Source organism: Palaemon carinicauda, chromosome 4 (genome assembly GCF_036898095.1).
Source record: "Palaemon carinicauda isolate YSFRI2023 chromosome 4, ASM3689809v2, whole genome shotgun sequence".
NCBI lineage: Eukaryota > Metazoa > Arthropoda > Malacostraca > Decapoda > Palaemonidae > Palaemon > Palaemon carinicauda.
In genome coordinates this window covers 56,910,163-56,930,162 of record NC_090728.1, presented here as the reverse complement: position 1 = coordinate 56,930,162, position 20,000 = coordinate 56,910,163, and positions in this window count along the sequence as shown.

The window sequence follows — 20,000 nt, the reverse complement described above, 5'->3', positions numbered from 1 at the left end:
GGTTTTGAACCACAAAGTTGCATAGACTTTACCACAAACTGAGAGTTATTAACTCAGGTAAACCTAACCAGATCACCATTACGACCGTAACGAAGAAAATTGAATAGTGAAGGAAAGGTATCCATGATGAGATGAATTTCCTTTGTAATAGTGAGCGAATATGAGGGATTCGGATAGTCGATAGTGAGAAGAAAAAACTGCAGTGTAAAATAAATGAGAGAGAGAGAGAGAGAGAGAGAGAGAGAGAGAGAGAGAGAGAGAGAGAGAGAGAGAGAGAGAGAGAGAAAATGAAAAAATATAAGTTAGAAGAAAAAGTTTGCTGCGCATAAGGATATAGCCATATTATTATTATTATTAACTATTATTATTATTATTATTATTATTATTATTATTATTATTATTATTATTATTATTATTATTATTATTACTATTTATAGCTATGCTGCGACCCTATTTAGAATAGCAAGATGCTATAAGCCCAAGGGCTTGAAGAGGAAAAAACAGCCCAGCGAAGAACGGAAATAAGAAACTACGACAGAAGTAAGGAACAATTAAAATAAAATATTTAATAACAGTAACAACATTAAAACAGATTTTCCACATATTAGCAGATGATTGAAAAATAACTAAATCTCGGTAAGCTTAACCATGAATCTGCTTTAGTCATTTTAAAACAAATAATTATTCCTCAGTATATTTACGGTTTTCTGTACAAGGTCACATTGACTTGTTCTTATCCAATGCTCAGGTGACTTTTAAAAGCAAGACATTTTGCGTAATTTGCTTCATAACTATAGTCCATTTCTTTTAGCGAGGCAGATTTGCACAGACTCGCAGCGGTGCCCTTTTAGCTCGGAAAAGTTTCATGATCGCTGATTGGTTAAAATTATCGGTGCAAAGCTCGGAAAAGTTTCCTGATCGCTGATTGGTTAGAATTATCTCGTCCAACCAATCAGCGATCAGGAAACTTTTCCGAGCTAAAAGGGCACCGCTGCGAGTCGGTGCAAATCTGCATCGCTAAAACAAATTGACTATATGTAGTAAGCCTTGTGAACAACACGTAGCCTTCTGGCAACTAATACGTGTGTTACTCAGAGTTGCCAGGTTGGCCTTTTTCAGGCTATAAACTTCAAATTTGGCCTTTTTTTTTAAATGGGTTAGCCTTTGGTAATATCATAAAAAAGGTTGGCCTTAAATGCTATACTTTTGGCCTTTTTGTACTAATGGGTTGGCCTTTTAAAGCTGCAGTTGATCAGTAGTTGGCCTTTTCTCACTTAGAAAACCTGGCAACACTGGTGTTACTTCCAAATGTACAAAATCTTTGAGTGGTAAAGTATAGCACGTGATCAGTTAATCAAATAAGTTATTCTTTATCCTTATGCAAAACTTACAGTATTATGCAAGCTAATACGTGTGTTATTTCCAAATGTACAAAATCTTTGAGTGGTAAAGTATAGCACGAGATCATTTAATCAAACTAGTTATGATTTTGCCTTATGCACAAGTCGCTGTACTATTTAAGTATATCACATGATTTATGGAAAAGTTGGCTGAAATTTCATTTAAGCAAATATGTATTAAGTGCCAACTCATTTGCATATTACAGCCTTATTTACCAGTCATAATCATGACATTAGCTACAGCTAGAATTAGTTAAAGTGCCCAAAAAACTACACAATAGTGTAGATATGATAATTCCAAGATGGCTGTAATTGTATTTAACCACAAAGGGTAGCAAATATCTATAAGTACAGACTTATTTGCACACTATAACCTTATTTATCAGTCATAATCATGGCACTAGCTACAGCTAGACTCAATTAAAATGTCTAGAAAACTAAAAAATAGTGAAAATATGATAATTCCAAGTTGGCTGTAATTTCATTTACCCACAAGGAAAGCAAATATGAAGCAAGTCCCGACTTATCTGCATACTATAACCTTATCTATCAATCATAACAATAACACTAGCTACAGCTAGAATTAATTTAAGTTTCCAGAAAACTACACAATAGTGAAGATATGATAGTTCCAAGTTGGCTGGAATTTCATTTAACCATAAGGGAAGCAAATATATATATATAGGAAACAGACTCATTTGGATACTATAACCTTATTTATCAGTCATAATCATGACACTACCTACAGCTAAAATCAGTTAAGTTTCCAGGAAACTACACAATAGTGTAGATATGATAATTCCAAGTTGGCTGTGATTGTATTTAACCACAAGGGAAGCAAATATATAGGAAGTACCGACTTATATGCATACTATAACCTTATCTATCAATCATAACAATGACACTACCTACAGCTGGAATCAGTTAGTTTCCAGAAAACTAGTCAATAGTGAAGATATGATAATTCCAAGATGGCTGTGATTGTATTTAAATACAAAGGGAAGAAATATCTATAAGTACCGACTTATTTGCATACTATAACCTTATCTATCAGTCATAACAATGACACTACCTACAACTAGAGTCAGGTAAAGTTTCCAGAAAACTATACAATAGTGAAGATATGATAGTTCCAAGTTGGCTGCAATTTCATTTACCCACAAGGTCAGCAAATATGAAGTAAGTCCCTACCTATATTTGCATACTATAACCTTATCTATCAGTCATATTCATGACACTAGCTACAGCTAGAATCAGTTAAAGTTTCTAGAATACTATACATTAAGTGAAGATAGTTAAAGGTTGGGTGTAATTTTATCTAACAAGGGAAAGCAAATATGTAGTAAGTACCAACTTATGTGCATACTATAACCTTATTTATCAGTCATTATCATGACACTAACTACAATTAGAATCAGTTAAGGTTTCCAGGAAACTACACAATAGTGTAGATATGATAGTTCCAAGTTGGCTGGAATTTCATTTACCCATAAGGGAAAGCAAATATATAGGAAGTACAGGCTCATTTGCATACTATAACCTTATCTATCAATCATAACTATGCCACTACCTACAGCTAGAATCAGTTAAGTTTCCAGAAAACTACACAATAGTGAAGATGATAGTTCTAGATTGGCTGTAATTTTATTTAACCACTAGGGAAAGCAAAAATATAAGAAGTACAGACTCATTTGCATACTATAACCTTATCTATCAGTCATAACAATGACACTACCTACAGCTAGAATCAGTTAGTTTCCAGAAAACTATACAATAGTGAAGATATGTTAGTTCCAAGTTAGCTGTAATTGTATTTAACCACAAGGGAAAGCAAATATGAAGCAAGTCCCGACTTATTTGCATACTATAACCTTATCTATCAATCATAACTATGCCACTACCTACAGATAGAATCAGTTAGTTTCCAGAAAACTATACAATAGTGAAGATATGATAGTTCCAGGCTCACTAAAGTCTACATCCGGGTAATTAAATAATAAGAGATTAATGGTTAACCGAGTCAATTTGAGGCAGCCTTGACTCACCGCCATCTGTCGAGGCTAACTATGTAATTAGTGTCGTCTGAAAGTGAAATTATTTGCACCTCAAGGATGAATAATGTCTAGAAATGAATGAAATATTACGTCATATTACCATAAGAATTATGCACAAATTCTAATTCATAAATGTAAATTTCACGTCTTATTACAATTAAATAAGCACAAATTTTGATTCATAATTGTGAATTTCATTAAAAAAATTGTAATTGAAAAAAAATAATGATCCATGATCCTCTGTAAGATGAAGAGCAAGTTGGTATGCCCCACTTTTTAATTCTTTAACTTTCTCTCTTTCCAGATTATGCTGCCGCAACCAACAATCTATACTATTTAAATGTGAAAATAATCTCTTATCGTAATATTTATGATCTTATAGTCGCTAATTAATTATGCAAATTATTAAATAAATGATTAAGACAAAGCTTCACATAATGTAAGCGTGTAAAACATCAACTTCTATGAAATTAATAATTTTCGTAGACCGTTAGTATCAATTTTATTAGAACAATGTGGATATATAGAGGTTACGGAGAAAGTTAAATAAAAGAAAACTGATGATTTATAGGCCTCTCTCTCTCTCTCTCTCTCTCTCTCTCTCTCTCTCTCTCTCTCTCTCTCTCTCTCTCTCTCTCTCTCTCTCTCTCTCTCTCTCTCTCATAAATAAAAACTTGCCTTATCAGATTATAATTAGTGTATGTCAAATATAAGCAAATAAAATTATTAATGACGACCAAATGCTACCAAAGATGCACAAATTACCTTAAATACAGTAAAGTAATAAAGATATATATACATATGAGAGAGAGAGAGAGAGAGAGAGAGAGAGAGAGAGAGAGAGAGAGAGAGAGAGAGAGAGAGAGAGAGAGAGCTAAGAAAAGTAAAATGAGGCAAGTATTTCTAATGAAATAGTTATTTGAGAATTTTGGAAGTAAGGAAAAGTAAACTATACGATACAAATTAACCTAAAGAAACTTATGATATACTCAATACCGAGGCCATTTGAAGGGTGTTAAAAATGCATGGTATGAATGATTATTATGAGTTATTGGACGAAATCATGATGAGGGTTAGATGGAGATGATTTGGGTATGCTCTTCGCACTCCCAAGAGAGATTAGTTCACTAAATGTTCAGCTGGGTTCCGCAAGGCACTATTGGAGTTGGAAAACCTAGGCCTAAATGGCCGAGCACTATTACGAGCGAAGTAGAGGATGAATGAAGTACTGAATTAAAAGCTCAAGATAGAGACGACTGACGAAATCTAGCAGAGGCCCTTGAAGTTAATAGCCGTAAGAGATGATGATGATAATTTCTTCTAAAAAAAAAAAAAAAAAAAAAAAAAAAAAAAAGAGGTGGATATTCATCCGGCCAATAAAACTTGTCTCCTACAGAGCTGGCTTGGTCTTTATACATGCTCTTAACAGATATTTTATTCCCGGCTTTTAAATGTTGGAAACAATATGTGTTGAGGGTAATAATAATAATAATAATAATTATTATTATTATTATTATTATTATTATCATAAAATTATTAATATTATAAAATTTTTATTATTATTGGCTAAGCTACAACCATAGTTGGAAAAGCAAAGATGCTATAAGGTCAAGGGCTCCAACAGGGAAAAATAGCTCAGTGAGGAAAGGAAATAAGGAATTTGATAAAAGATAAACAATAATATATAATGAACAATTACATTAAAAGGTTTTAAACACAGTAACATCAAAACAGATATTAACAGACATTTTGTTTCCGGCTTTTAAATATTGCAAAACAAAATGTGTTGATAGTAAGTATTATTATTATTATTATTATTATTATTATTATTATTATCATCTTTATTATTAATCATTATTATTATTATTACTAGCTAAGCTACAACCCTAGTTGGAAAAGCAAGATGCTATAACTCCAAGGGCCCCAACAGGGAAAAATAGCCCAGTGAGTAAAGGAAATAAGGGAATAAATAAACGATATAAGAATAACAAACAATTAAATATTTTAAAATAGCCCAGCGAGGAAAGGATATCAGGAATTAAATAAACTATATGAGAAATAATGAACAATTAAAATAAAATATTCTAAACACAGTAACAACACCAAAACAGATATTTCATGCATAAACTATAAAAAGACTTCTGTTAGCCTGTTCAACATAAAAACATCCTGAAGATTAACTGGTTTGGTGGGAGCATATGTCTGGTATATGTCTGGTATAAGGTTGTGTCTTTTTTTCGATGGCTGCTCAAAATTTCTAAGGGCCCAAACAGTGACAGGTCAACCAATCGTCAGACGAAAATGAGACCCAGTTTGCGCATGCTCTCTCGTGAGCCACCGAGGCCCATCTGTCGCTCAGAAATTATATACGTTTTTATTCCAGTCTCTCTAAATCTCTTTATCTGTCCATTCTTGATACTTTTTACATTCTCTCCTTTCAGTAAAACTAAGCTTCTGTTAAGCCTTTCATTTTCGTTATGTTGGTTGTAACTAAATAATAAACTGATAATTATATATAACTTTAGTACTGATCAGCAGTACTCCTGGATGGAGTACTACTAGTTATCTGATTGATTGATTGATTATTAGGCATTATCTGGCATCGTAACAAGTTATCTAAGAAAAGACAATAGTTGTCATTCTGATGTTAATTACTTGATGTTTGCAGACTATATTCCACCGACTGGGACAATGAAAAGAGATAGCGGTAAAGGTTTAAAGGCTGCTCATGAATGGCAGAGGCAAGGGACAGTGACATTGCCCTATCATGCACGTCAATGCCCTAGAGACAGACCATATATATAAATGATCAGCGCCCAAGCCCCCTCTCCATCCAAGCTAGGACCAAGGAGGGTAAAGCAATGACTGTTGATGACTCAGCAGATAGACCTAGAGGCTCCCCCAAACCCGTCTTTAGCTCACAAGATTGGTGAGGTTGTAGCCGTTAAAGGAACTAACGAGTTTGAGCGGAACTATTATCCAGTATGGCGTACACCAGTCAGGGACGTTACCACATCGGCTACCACAACCCTAGCTGTTATAAGAATCTTAGAGAGGTTGAAACAGATCAAATTTGTGTAAGAGTAAGGTAACTAGGTAAACTGAAGCCATAATGATGGATAATGACTTTTAATATGGATGAAAGAAATATGGAAGTTGCATAAGAGCCTAATGTATCTATAACGAAAGCTTTTAAGATCAGTGAAGGGTAACGACACGATATAGTTAAAGCAAGAAGGTAGCAGTATTGAGATCAAAAGATTGGTAAAAGGCTTTTGACAGTGAGCACCTAGATGGGGAAGTATGAATTATTAATTATTGTGATTGGTAAAAAAATGTTGAAGCTATAATGATGAACTGTTTGTATATGTGATTTATTAGGAATTGATATGTTGTGATATGTGGAGATACACAGTGGTAAAATGTTTGGTTTGGATGAAGGGATATTTATAAGTATTTTGACTTTATTTACTTACGTGAATGGAAGGGATGATAACAGGTTAATGGTAAGTGTTTACATATAAAAATCTAGAAGTATTCAAATATACAGAGGAGACGGACGTCTAGAAGGGTTAGACCAATGGTTCTCAACGGGGGTTTCATTCTTGACAACAAAAAAAAAAAAAAAAAAAAAAAAAAAAAAAAAAAAAAAAAAAGAGGAGAAGGATCCCCACTGATATTTTAGTGATCCATAAATCCATTGTTATTACTGAGAACTAAATATTAAATTTCTACATTAATCAATACCACGATAAAGTTTAAAGAGAGACTGTAATATATCTAATTTAAACGTCAAGGAATTAAAGGTCTTTATTGACCATCAAAAGAGTTTGTGTGCCTGTCTCAATCATTCACATAATATTGTGCTCTAGTTCCTAAACCTTTCCTCTCTTGCTTCCTCTAAAGTTTCCCTTGCATAGTCAGGCATCATGCAACTGTGTTTCAATGATGACACTTTCCTTCTAGAAAAAACAATAAACACACTATTATAATTTTTAAAAAAAATACACACAATTCTATGTTATTTTAGAAGGGTCACGTATATTATCATTATTATTATTATTACTAGCTAAGCTACAACCCTAGTTGGAAAAGCAAGATACTATAAGCCCAAGGGCTCTAACAGGGAAAAATAGCCCACCAAGGAAAGGAGATAAAAGAAATAAATAAATGATATAAAAAGTAATGAAAATCAAAATTAAATATTTTAAAAACATTAACAACATTAAAACAGATATTTGATAAAAACTATATAAGGACTTACGTAAATCAGTCCGTAACATGAAAGAGAGAGAGAGAGAGAGAGAGAGAGAGAGAGAGAGAGAGAGAGAGAGAGAGAGAGAGAGAGAGAGAGAGGAATTTGATATTCTGGAAGTGAAGCAGAGGAGGGGAAATGGAAAACAATGCAAAAGGAAAGACACTTTAGGACAAGGTATCGTTTGTTTATGTAAACTGTTTTGTTAAATTTATTTATATGATATAGGTATTTTTACGTGGAGTTTATAGACCAAGTGTAGGAAACTTGAGAGAAAGACAGAGAGATTGAAAATTTAAAAGGTAATCTCTTACACACACACACACATATATATATATATATATCATTATTATATATATATTATATATATACTGTATATATATATACATATATATATATATATTCATATCATATATATAATTATATATATATTATATTATATATAATTATATGTATATATATATATATATTATATCTAATTATATATATATAATTATATATATTATATATATTATATATAATTATATGTATATATATATATATATATATATATATATCTAATTATATGTATATATATATATATATATATATATATATATATATATCTAATTATATGTATATATATATATTATATATCTAATTATATGTATATATATATATATATATATATATATATATATATTATATATAGTCATATGTATATATATATATATATATATATTATATATAATCATATGTATATATATATATTATATATAATCATATCTATATATATATATATATATACACACATATATATATATACATATATATATATATATATATATTATATATATATACATATATATTTATATATATACATATATATATACATATATATATATACACATATATATATACATATATATATATACATATATATATACATATATATATATATATATATATATATATATATATATATATATATATTTACACACACAATTTATTTTTGTTGTTTATTTTTCTTACCACTGTGTTTTTGGAAGACATTTTGATAAAATCATATTTGTTTTTAAATTAATCATAGCATATTCTAGTTTAACCATACGTGAGGATCAAAATACATTACTATGAGCCAATCTTCGTAAAAGGTTTAACTCGCCTATTTAGATATTTATGTCACAGTGACCTTACAGCGTATTGAACCTGCAGATTCAAATTGAAATAATTTATCAACATTTACTAGGTGTTCGATAAAAACGTACCCCAAAAACCCTTCGTAAGAATTTTAATTTGACTATTATATATATATATATATATATATATATATATATATATATATATACTGTATATATATATATATATATATATATATATATATACTGTATATATATATATATATATATATATATATATATATATATATATATATATATATATATATATCACAGTGATCTTACAGACTAGTGAACTTGAGGATTCAAATTGAAATGTATAAGTTAATATCTACTGAGTTTTCGATAAAATTGTACCCCCAAAAAGTAAGTGAAAAGAGAAAGCGAAAAACGAAAGTGAAATTGTTTTTGGGGGGTACCCAAAAATGCATAAATCAAATATCTCGGGTCACTCTATTAAAAAGAAAAAAAAAATATTTATACCGAGATACGAAGTACGAAGTATATGATATCCATAGGAATGTGTCTCTCATCGTTGAAATCCTTCATATTTTAACGAACCTAAACTTCCATAGACACACACACACACACACGCACACACACACACACAAAAAAAAAAAAAAAAAAAAAAAAAAACATAAAATGCTCAACTTAAATATCTAATGCCATTCTAAGTATAAAAACAGATTTACAAGTAAAACAAGTACGAAATATATGATATTCATAAGAATATATATATATATCGTCGTTGAAATTCTTTTTATTTCAAGGTGCCTAAGGTTTCCTTGACACACAAAGATGTGAAAGAACAAAAACTTTTTAGGTCATTCTAAATAAAAAAAATGATAAAAAACAATGATTTATAAAGAAAACAAGCACAAAACATATGACATCCATAAGAATGCATATATCATCGTTGATATCCATTTCCTTTCGAGGCGTCGAAGCCTCCCTGGACACACACACACAAAAAGTTAAAAAAACAAAAACAAATTTCTAGGTGCCCATGAAATGCACAACTCAAATATCGCAGGTCATTCTATAAATAAAAAGAAGAAAAATAACATTGTAGGTACCCATAAATGCGTACCTCAAATGCAAAGAAAAAAAATGCGTAACTCAATTGCATAACTCAGCAAAAAAAAAAAAAAAAAAGTTAAAAAAAAACAAAAACAAATTTCTAGGTGCCCATAAAATGCACAACTCAAATATCGCAGGCCATTCTATAAATAAAAAGGAAAAAATAACATTTCAAGTACCCATAAATGCGTAACAAAAAAAAAAAAAAAAAAAACACATTCATAAACAAAACAAGTACGAAACACATGATATCCATAAGAATACATATATCATCGTTGAAATCCTTTTTATTTCGAGGCGTCTAAGCTCTCCTAGACACACAAGATGTCCCGGACGGGGACGAGGAACCCGAAAAGACCCGAAAACAAAACGCAGGCATTTCCGAGATCCCTGTTCGAGATGAGCGGATATGAAGGTTGCATGAAACCGATGGTCATGGATTCCTGAGTGAGAGAGGAAGTCTCGCGACAATGATAGATGATCGAGATTTGTCTGTGTTCCAGACCGCCGAAAACTGGAGCGATCGAGGAAAACAGTCAAACAGACGCGAAGGATCAGATAAATGCGAGCCATTTCTTATAGAATAAATGTTTGTATGTCTTTGCATCAGGATGTGGGAATGGAGAAGAAGAAGTATCAGGATGTATGTGTTTGTTTGTGTGTGTATGTGTGTGTAAGTGTGTGTGTATGTGTGTGTAAGTGTGTGTGTGTTGTGGGAGGTGGCTGTTAGATGCTAACAGAGAGGCGAGGTGAATGCAAGTGTTTATCCAACAGATAATGAGGTTATATACGCGCAGTTGAGAGCAAGAATGTCACAAAAATTCAAACAATGTGAAACATGCGATGGCCAGCTTAAGCAGGTTTTCATTATCAGTGAAGGAGAGAGCTAGCGATAAATAAGCAATAGCATTACAGTATATGAGCTTCAAGTAAAGATTATTTATCAAATAACGAGTTTATATACCAGCAGTTGAGAGCAAGAGTGTCACAAAAATTCAAATCTTGTGAAACATGCGATGGCAAGCTTAAATAGGATTCTATTATCAGTGTAGGTGAGAACAAGAGATAAAAGAACAATAGCATTACAGTGTATGAGCGTATATGGAACACGTGCCGTACAATGTGTGTATGTGTGTGTGTGTTTGTGTGTGTTGTGCGAGGGGTTTGTTAGGCGCTAACAGAGAGGCGAGGTGAATGCAAGTGTTTATTCAACAGATAACGAGTTTATATACCAGCAGTTGAGAGCAAGAATATCAAAAAATTCAAAAGAATGTGAAACATGCGATGGCAGACTTAACCAGGTTTTTGTTATCAGTGCTAGAGAGGGAGAGAGAGATAAAAGAAGCGATAACATTACAGTATATGAGCTTAGAGTAAAGATTATTCAACAGATAACGAGCTTATAAACACGTATTTGAGAGCAAGAATGTTACAAAAATGCAAAACAATGTGAAACATGCGGTAGCAAGCCTGACAGGTTTTTATTAACAGTGCGGAAAAAGAGCGAGAGATAAAAAAGCAATAGCATTACAGTGCGTGAGCATGTATGAAACACATACAGTACAGTGTGTGTGTGTGTGTGTGAAGGAGCAGATTGATGATGTATTCTAAAAAAAAAAAAATGAAGACAGAGAGATGAGGATAATGATAACTAGCTATAAAAAAACTTTCACAGTATTTCCAACTTTCCTTTTCACATACAGCAAATATCAAAATTATAATCAAAACATGTCTTAAAAACAGTAAGTTCCAGTTAAATATGTTATAAACTCTGAGGTGGAAGAAATATTTCATAAAACCCGTGAACGTTATTTGAAATATTTCTTGAATATATCTAATGATGAAGAAATTGTTTAACCCGGATTGGAGCCCCGGGCGAGGAGGGAGTGCTAATGGGATATTTTATTAAACCCCATTCCACTCCCTTTGTTCTTAGAAGTGTATTATACATTATTATTAAGGGGGCTGTAGTGAGACACAGCTTGCACTTGAACACGATATAGGGTAAGCAACCTTTTTTCTATAATGATAGTTGATAATCAACTGGAGCCAGTCAGACTAAAGTGATAATGCGTATAGATGAACAATAGTATTATTATTATTATTATTATTACTTCTTGATAAGCTACAATCCTAGTTGAAAAACTAGGATGCTATAAGCCCAGGGGCTCTAACAGGGAAAATAGCCCAGTAAGGAAAGGAAACAAGAGTAAATAAAATTTTTCAAGAAAAGTAACATTAAAATAAATGTTTCCTATATAAACTATAAACACTTTAACAAAACCAGAGGAAGAGAAATAAGATAGAATAGTGTGCATTCTTAACCTCTAACTATCAGCTGAGTATGGTTGCTATTATTACAAAAGCTTCTAAAAGGTACCGTATAATCCTTCTCTTTCGGCAATTTGTGAGTGTGTGTGTGTGGTTCCGAGCGTACCTTTCTTAATACCCCCCCCCCCTTCTTTTTGTCCCTGAGCGTGACAGGAAAGAAACTAATATATATATATATATATATATATATATATATATATATATACACTGTATATATAACCCTCTCACTAGGTATGACTATTTCCTTTCCCCCGAGCGTGGTAAAAAATATATTCATATATATATATATATATATATATATATATATATATATATATATATATATATATGTATATATATATGTATACATATACATATACATATACATATACATATATATATATATATATATATATATATATATATATATATATATATATATACGGTTACACACTTGATCTTCATTACACATGGGACATGAAACTACAATTATTTTTCGTTAACGAAGTTCTATTTCCCGGGAGGTTAAATGAAAGAATTCGTGTAATTTACTTTGTGAGATACACTATCAATACAAAAAAATATATTTTGATATTCACCATGAAAATAAATAAATTTATCATGAAATAAAGATAGAACTTATAATCATTAGTATTAAAAATGCACAATAGCGTAAAAACAATGATAAGGAATCAATTTAATATATTTTTCTCTCTCTAGCTACACTGTTAAAAAAACGTAATTCTAATAGGAAATTCTCCGTAAAAATATACTATTTTCAGCCATATTTCGGTAAAATACAAGCGACCGTAATTTTACAATGTTTTATTCTCATATTTTACGGGTTGGTGACCGTAATATCACTCCTTTATATCAACCGTATTTCGGTAAAATACAGGCGACCGTAAGTTTACCATACTTCATTGTTATATTTTACAGGTTGGTGACCGTAATATCCTTCCTTTATATTAATGTGCCCGTTTTTAAAATAGTAAATGCCTGGCAATTTTATTCCAGGATTTTAACTGTTATTTACGGAAAATTTTTAACAGTGTACTAAGTATCCCTTGCTGTCCTTTTCGTACCCAATAGTTAAGCCTCAGCAAATTTTGTCTTGAAGGTAGCCAGGCTAAAAGAGCCATAGTTGAAAGATCAAGGGAAAAGTTTTTAAACGAAGTTCAAGTAATGAAGTTGTTTGGCCAAGATTTTTCTTTGGCATAAGAAGAGTTAATTCAGTTAAGGTTTGTAAACATTCTAATTTGGACTCTTTATAGAAGGGATATTTTGAAATTTCTTCGGAAACTTATAAATTCATATTTTTATCCATATTATTAGTATTTTGCACCCATCAAAGCATGCCGAGAGAGGAAGGAAATTCCTTTAAAAATTATCTGATTTAAGATTCGATGATAAGATAATTTGGAAGCACAGAATTAAGAGTCTTAGTAAAGAGGCTTATTATAGGTTTATCTTTTATTACGAAAATTCCTAACTGACATTTGTAACTGCCTTTCTTTCTCAAATATAAAAAGAATTAGTTCACCAAACGTTTAACTGAGCTTCACAAGGCACTAGAATAGTTGGAAGACCCAGGCCTACGTGGCTGAGGACTATAAAGCGTGAAGTGGAAGGTGATGAACGGAGAAGTATTGATTTAAAATTTCAAGTTAGTGACGACTGACAAAATCTAACCGAGGCCCTTTTCGTTAATAGGCGTAGGAGATGATGATGATGCTGATGAATGGAGCAGTATTGATTTAAAAACTCAAGATAGAGACGACTGGCGAAATCTAACCGAGGCCCTTAGCGTCAACAGGTGTAGGAGGAGATGATGATGATTATACATAATCTAGGTTAGTCCAACTTTATGTTAAACTAAGAAACAACCTTAGAAACACATGAAACAAATAAAACTAAAGAAATACTCGAAACATTGCTGAAACCTCTGCTTTCACATAAATTTACATATCTAATGTGACTATTACATTGCGTAATGAACAGCTAGATAAACACTAAAAATAATCATTGGCAGAATAAAAGCGATATTATAATTTCCAAATGACATTGCGTGGTCATTTTCATGATTTTAAAAACAAAACAAAAACAAAACAGAAATACGAACTGGATGACTATGAAAGGTCCTTCCAGCCCTAATAGGATTATTGTGAATTGAAGGCCTCAGGATGAATAAATCCCTATAATTTATGTATGTCAGAGATTTCACGAATATTTTCACAATCTGCTTATCTCGTTAGGAATTCATTTCATATATATTTCCTCTATATTAAAAAAAAATAGATTAGAAATTTTTTTTTTTTGAAGTAAAGAAAACCAATTTCACTTATATGATGGAGAGCAAGTGTCTGGATATATATATATATATATATATATATATATATATATATATATATATATATATACATATACATATATATACACATATATATATATATATATATATATATGTATGTGTATATATATATATATATATATATATATATATATATATATATATATATATATATACTGTGGACAGGATGCTGTTCACAAACACAAAAAAATACACAAACAGGGGGCGAAAATATAACCTCCTTACAACTTCGTTGGCGGAGGTAATAAGATAAATTTGTATTATGGAATTGTGAATTACCATTATTTAGCTTTGGAAGTGAAGAGTATGTTTTAGTTTGATATTTCAAATAGATATATATATAAAATATTCCACGTGCAGTTACAAGTATTTTACTTGAAGTATTTATTTTCAAAGCTATTTTATGAATTTTACTTTTAATATATTGGAATTCAATTCAAATATTGTAATAAATATGATATACACGAGACCAACAGAATTCCATTCAAAACTAATCAGACATGTCAAAGAAAAATATTATCAAAATATTTCGTCCTTCGAAAAAATTTAAGGTAGTTCATTAATATCATACATAAATGTAATCTCCATGAAAGATTAGTTTTATACAAGGATTTTCAAAGTGAAATCGTGATTTGAAATTATTATTATTATTATTATTATTATTATTATTATTATTATTATTATTATTATTATTACTACCAGTTGGAAAAGCAAGATGCTATAAGCCCAAGGGCTCCAACAGGGAAAATTAGCCCAGCGAGGAAAGGAAATAAGGAAATAAATAAATGATGAGAACAAATTAACAATAAATCATTCTACAAAGAGTAACAACGTCAAAACAGATATGTCATATATAAACTATAAAAAGACTTATGTCAGCCTGTTCAGCATAAAAACATTTGCTGAAATTTTGAACTTTTGAAGTTCTACTGATTTAATGAAGTGATGTTACTACGGTAAATCCCGTTGCAATCAAATATTCTGTGTTATACAATAGTTTTGCTTGCAATAATCTGCACAGATACACGAGGATAATTTGCCCAAATTACCAGTTGATTGGTAATCATCTTTCGCTTTTTCCCTTTTACAATGCAATATGAATGTCACAATATTTATCATAAGAATAAATAGAACTTTTTTTTTCACTTTTTAAACTTTCTATATAACACTTTCCCTTCATACACTTCATTTACCAACTGTTCCACCCCTTTCAACCTTTGTCCCAACTTACTTTACTAACAGGATTATTGTAATAAACCTCTCATGTTGAATAAAGTATTGCTATGCTGATACAATTCTTACTTTTATATCTATCCATTCAGAACATTTCTCTTATTCCGATATACCTTACAAATCCGGGTCAGTCACTAAAACTGTATAAAGGATGACCTTCGATCAAAGGGATTAACCGGTGATGAAGTAGATGGAGAAAGCTGGCCAGAAACATCGACCCCACATAAAAGAGGGAAAAGATGCAGACAAAGAAGAAGAAGAAGAAGAAGAAGAAGAAGGGATAGAATAGGATTAAGATAACCAAGGCAACGTTCATTACCAAATTATTGAAGCCTTGGAACATAAGCTAGTTACAACACAGAGAGCTAAGGAAAGAATAATGATGGGGGTAACACAAAGGGACAAAGAAGAGCAACATGGATACGAGAACAAACTAAAGTAGATGATATTCTAACATGTAAGAAAAATAAATGGACATGGGTAGGGCATATAATGAGGATGACAGGAAACAGATGGACATTAAGAATAACAGAATGGGTCCTATAGATTGCAAACGAAGCAGGGGAAGGAAGAGAAGACGATGGATTGACGAATTAAGAAAGTTTGCGGGTGCGGACTGGCATAGAGCAACATGTATACGAGAGCAAACTAAAGTAGATGATATACTAACAAGAAGTAAGCAAAAGAAATGGATATGGGCAGGATATAAGAAAATGACACAATAGATGGACAAAAACGATAAGAGAATGGATCATATAGATTGCAAACGAATCAGGGGAAAGAAGAGAAGACGATGGCTTGACGAAATAAGAAAGTTTGCGGGTACGGACTGGTCAATGGTTGTACGCTCTAACGAGTGTGCTTTTCATTGCCACATTATTACTATTATTATTATTATTATTAGTATTATTATTACTTGCTAAGCTAAAACACTGGTTGGAAAAGCAGGATTCTATAAGCCCAAAGGCCCCATCACGGAAACTAGCTCAGTGAGAAAAGGAAATAAGGAAATATACTACAAGAGACGTTTAATAATAATATTAAAATAAATCTTTTATATTTAAACTTTAAAAACTTCAATATAACAAGACATAGAGAAATAAGATAGAATAGTGTGCCCGAGTGTACCCTCAAGCAAGGGAAATCTACCCCAAGACAGTGGAAGACCATGGTACAGAGGCTATGGTACTACCCAAGACATGAGAACAATGGTTTGATTTTGGAGTGTCCTCCTAGAAGAGCTGCTTACCATAGTTAAAGTGTCTCTTCTACCCTTACCAAGACGAAAGTAGCCACTAAGCAATTACAGTGCAGTAGTTAACCCCTTTGGTGAAGAAGAATTGTTTGGTAATCTCAGTGTTGTCAGGTGTATGAGGACAGAGGAGAATCAGTAAAGAACAGGCCAGACTATTCGGTGTGTGTATGTGTAGGCAAAAGGAAAGTGGACCGTAACCAAAGAGAAGAATCCAATGTAGTACTGTGTAGCTAGTCAAAGGACCCCATAACTCTCCAGCGGTAGTATATCAGCGGTAGAATCTCAGCGGTAGAATCTCAGCGGTAGTATCTCAACGGGTGGCTGGTACCAAAGCCAACCTACTAGCGAGTGTGCTTTCCATTGCCACAATGGTGGGATATACACATCTGAATTGCATATATATATATATATATACTATATATATATATATATATATATATATATATATATACAACAAATTAGTCCTATTTTACCCATCCTCCTTTGTCAATTCTTGCTGTGGCCTGATTGGTAACGTCTCTGCCTGGTGTTTGCCGGTCGGGGGTTCGAGTCCCGCTCAGACTTGTTAGTGCCATTAGTGTCTGCAACCCTACCATCCTAGTGAGCTAAGGCTGGGGGGTTTGGGGGAGCCTATAGGTTTTATCTGCTGAGTCATTAGCTGCCACTGCCTGGCCCTCCCTGGTCCTAGCTTGGGTGGAGAGGAGGCTTGGGCGCTAATCATATAATATATGGTTAGTCTCTAGGGTATTGTCCTGATTGCTAGGGTAATGTCACTGTCCCTTGCCTCTGCCAATCATGAGTGACCTTTAAACCTTTAAAATCTATTGACGTATATTCATTTACATACGTTTGTACAGAATTCGTGGAAATATGGAAGCTTAGTGAAGGCTTCTTTAATTGTGATAAAGCAATTTGTTTTCATACGATATTCCTCGACAAGCTTCGTTTACTGTGAAAGACATGAAATCTATCTGTCTTAAGGAATTTACTTCATCGGAGCTATAAAAGGATGTGAATCTATAGTGGAATATAGATCATCTTCCACGAACGCTATATGACTTGCGTCTACATATTTACGTATTGTTAAATATTTGCTCTAAAAAAACGGTAAAATTCTTGGAATAAATGCCAGGCATTTACCGATTTAAAAATGGATACATTGACATAAAGTGGGGTAATACGGTCGCCAACCCATAAAAGATAATAACAAAGAAGGGTAAAATTACGGTCGCCTGTATTTTACTTGAAATATGACTGAAAAAAATATATTTTCCAGGAGAATTTAAGATTAAAATATTCTTTTTTCTAAACAGTGTATTAACCTAAAATGAAGTTTAAAAACAATTTTACAACAAAGAGAATGAATAACTTATTCAAGAGCGAAGAAAATTAAATCATCCATTACACAGACATTGCAGATTTTCCCATGACTTTCGGAAATGAAGAAAAAAAAAGAAAGCCTGCACTTATACTTAACCTAAAATGAAATTTAAATACAATATTCAACAAAGTGAATGAATAACTTATTCAACAATTCAACAGATGAAAATTTTTATCCTTCAGCACAGTGACATCGTAGCTTTTGCCATGACTTTAAAAAAAAAAAAAAAAGACTGCATTTATACTTAATCTAAAATTAAATTTAAAGACAATTTTCAACAAAGAGAATGAATAACTTATTCAGCAATTCAACTGAAGAAAATTAAATCCTCTATCACACAGACATCGTAGCTTTTGCCATGACTTTTGAGAGAAAAAAAAAGAGAGAGAAAGGCTGCATTTATACTGAACCTAAAATGAAATTTAAAGACAATTTTCAACATAGTGAATGAATAACTTATTCAGCAATTCAACAGAAGAAAATTATATCCTCCATCACCCAGACATCGTAGCTTTTGCCATGACTTTGCCAAAAAAAAAAAAAAAAAAAAAAAAAAATACACCTGCATTTGCATTTATACTTAGTATATCGTCATGAAATATGCACACAGCCCAATACCACATGGCTCTAGCAATGCATATCGATGTGTGCGAATTCAGCTGGGGCGAAAAGAGAATGGAGAAACGAAGAGTTTAGGGAATTTCATTCATCGTAACCTTTTATCAAGTTCAAGTTCAGCTTTTTGGTTTTGGGCTTGGGGGTCTGATCCTCTTTGCCTTTTCAGTCGGAAATAGTTATTATTTATTATTATTATTATTATTATTATTATTATTATTATTATTATTATTATTATTATTATTATTATTATTATTATTATTAGGATCGGATAAAAAATGACTACATAAGGGGGGTCGACAAAGGTGGTGGAAATATCAAAGAAAGTGCAGGAAGGGAGGCTGAGATGGTATGGACACCTGATGAGGAGAGATGAGGACCACGTTGGGAGACATACTATGGAGATGGAGGTTCAGGGAAGAAGAAGAAGAGGGAGACCAAGAAAGAGATGGAGGGACTGTGTGAGAGGAGACTTACAGGAGAAGGGGATTGATGAGGCAGAAGCGCAGAGTAGAAAAAGATGGAAACGGCTCATCCGCAACGGCGACCCCATATAAAAATGGGAACCAGCTGGGAAGAATATTATTATTATATTATTATTATTATTATTATTTTTAACCTCCACCAACGAAGTCGGGAAACTAAGAGGAAGAGAAACAAGACAGAACAGCGTTCCGAAGTGTATCCCCAAGCAAGCGAACTCTAATCCAAGACAGTGGAAGAAAATGGTACAGAGGCTATGACACCACCACAGAAAAGAGAACAATGTTTTGACCTTGGAGTGTCTGCTTACCATAGCTCAAGTCTCTCTTCTACCCTTACCAAGAAGAAAGTAGCCACTGAACATTTACAGAAGAGTATTCTAAGTAGTCAGAATATGCACAGTTAT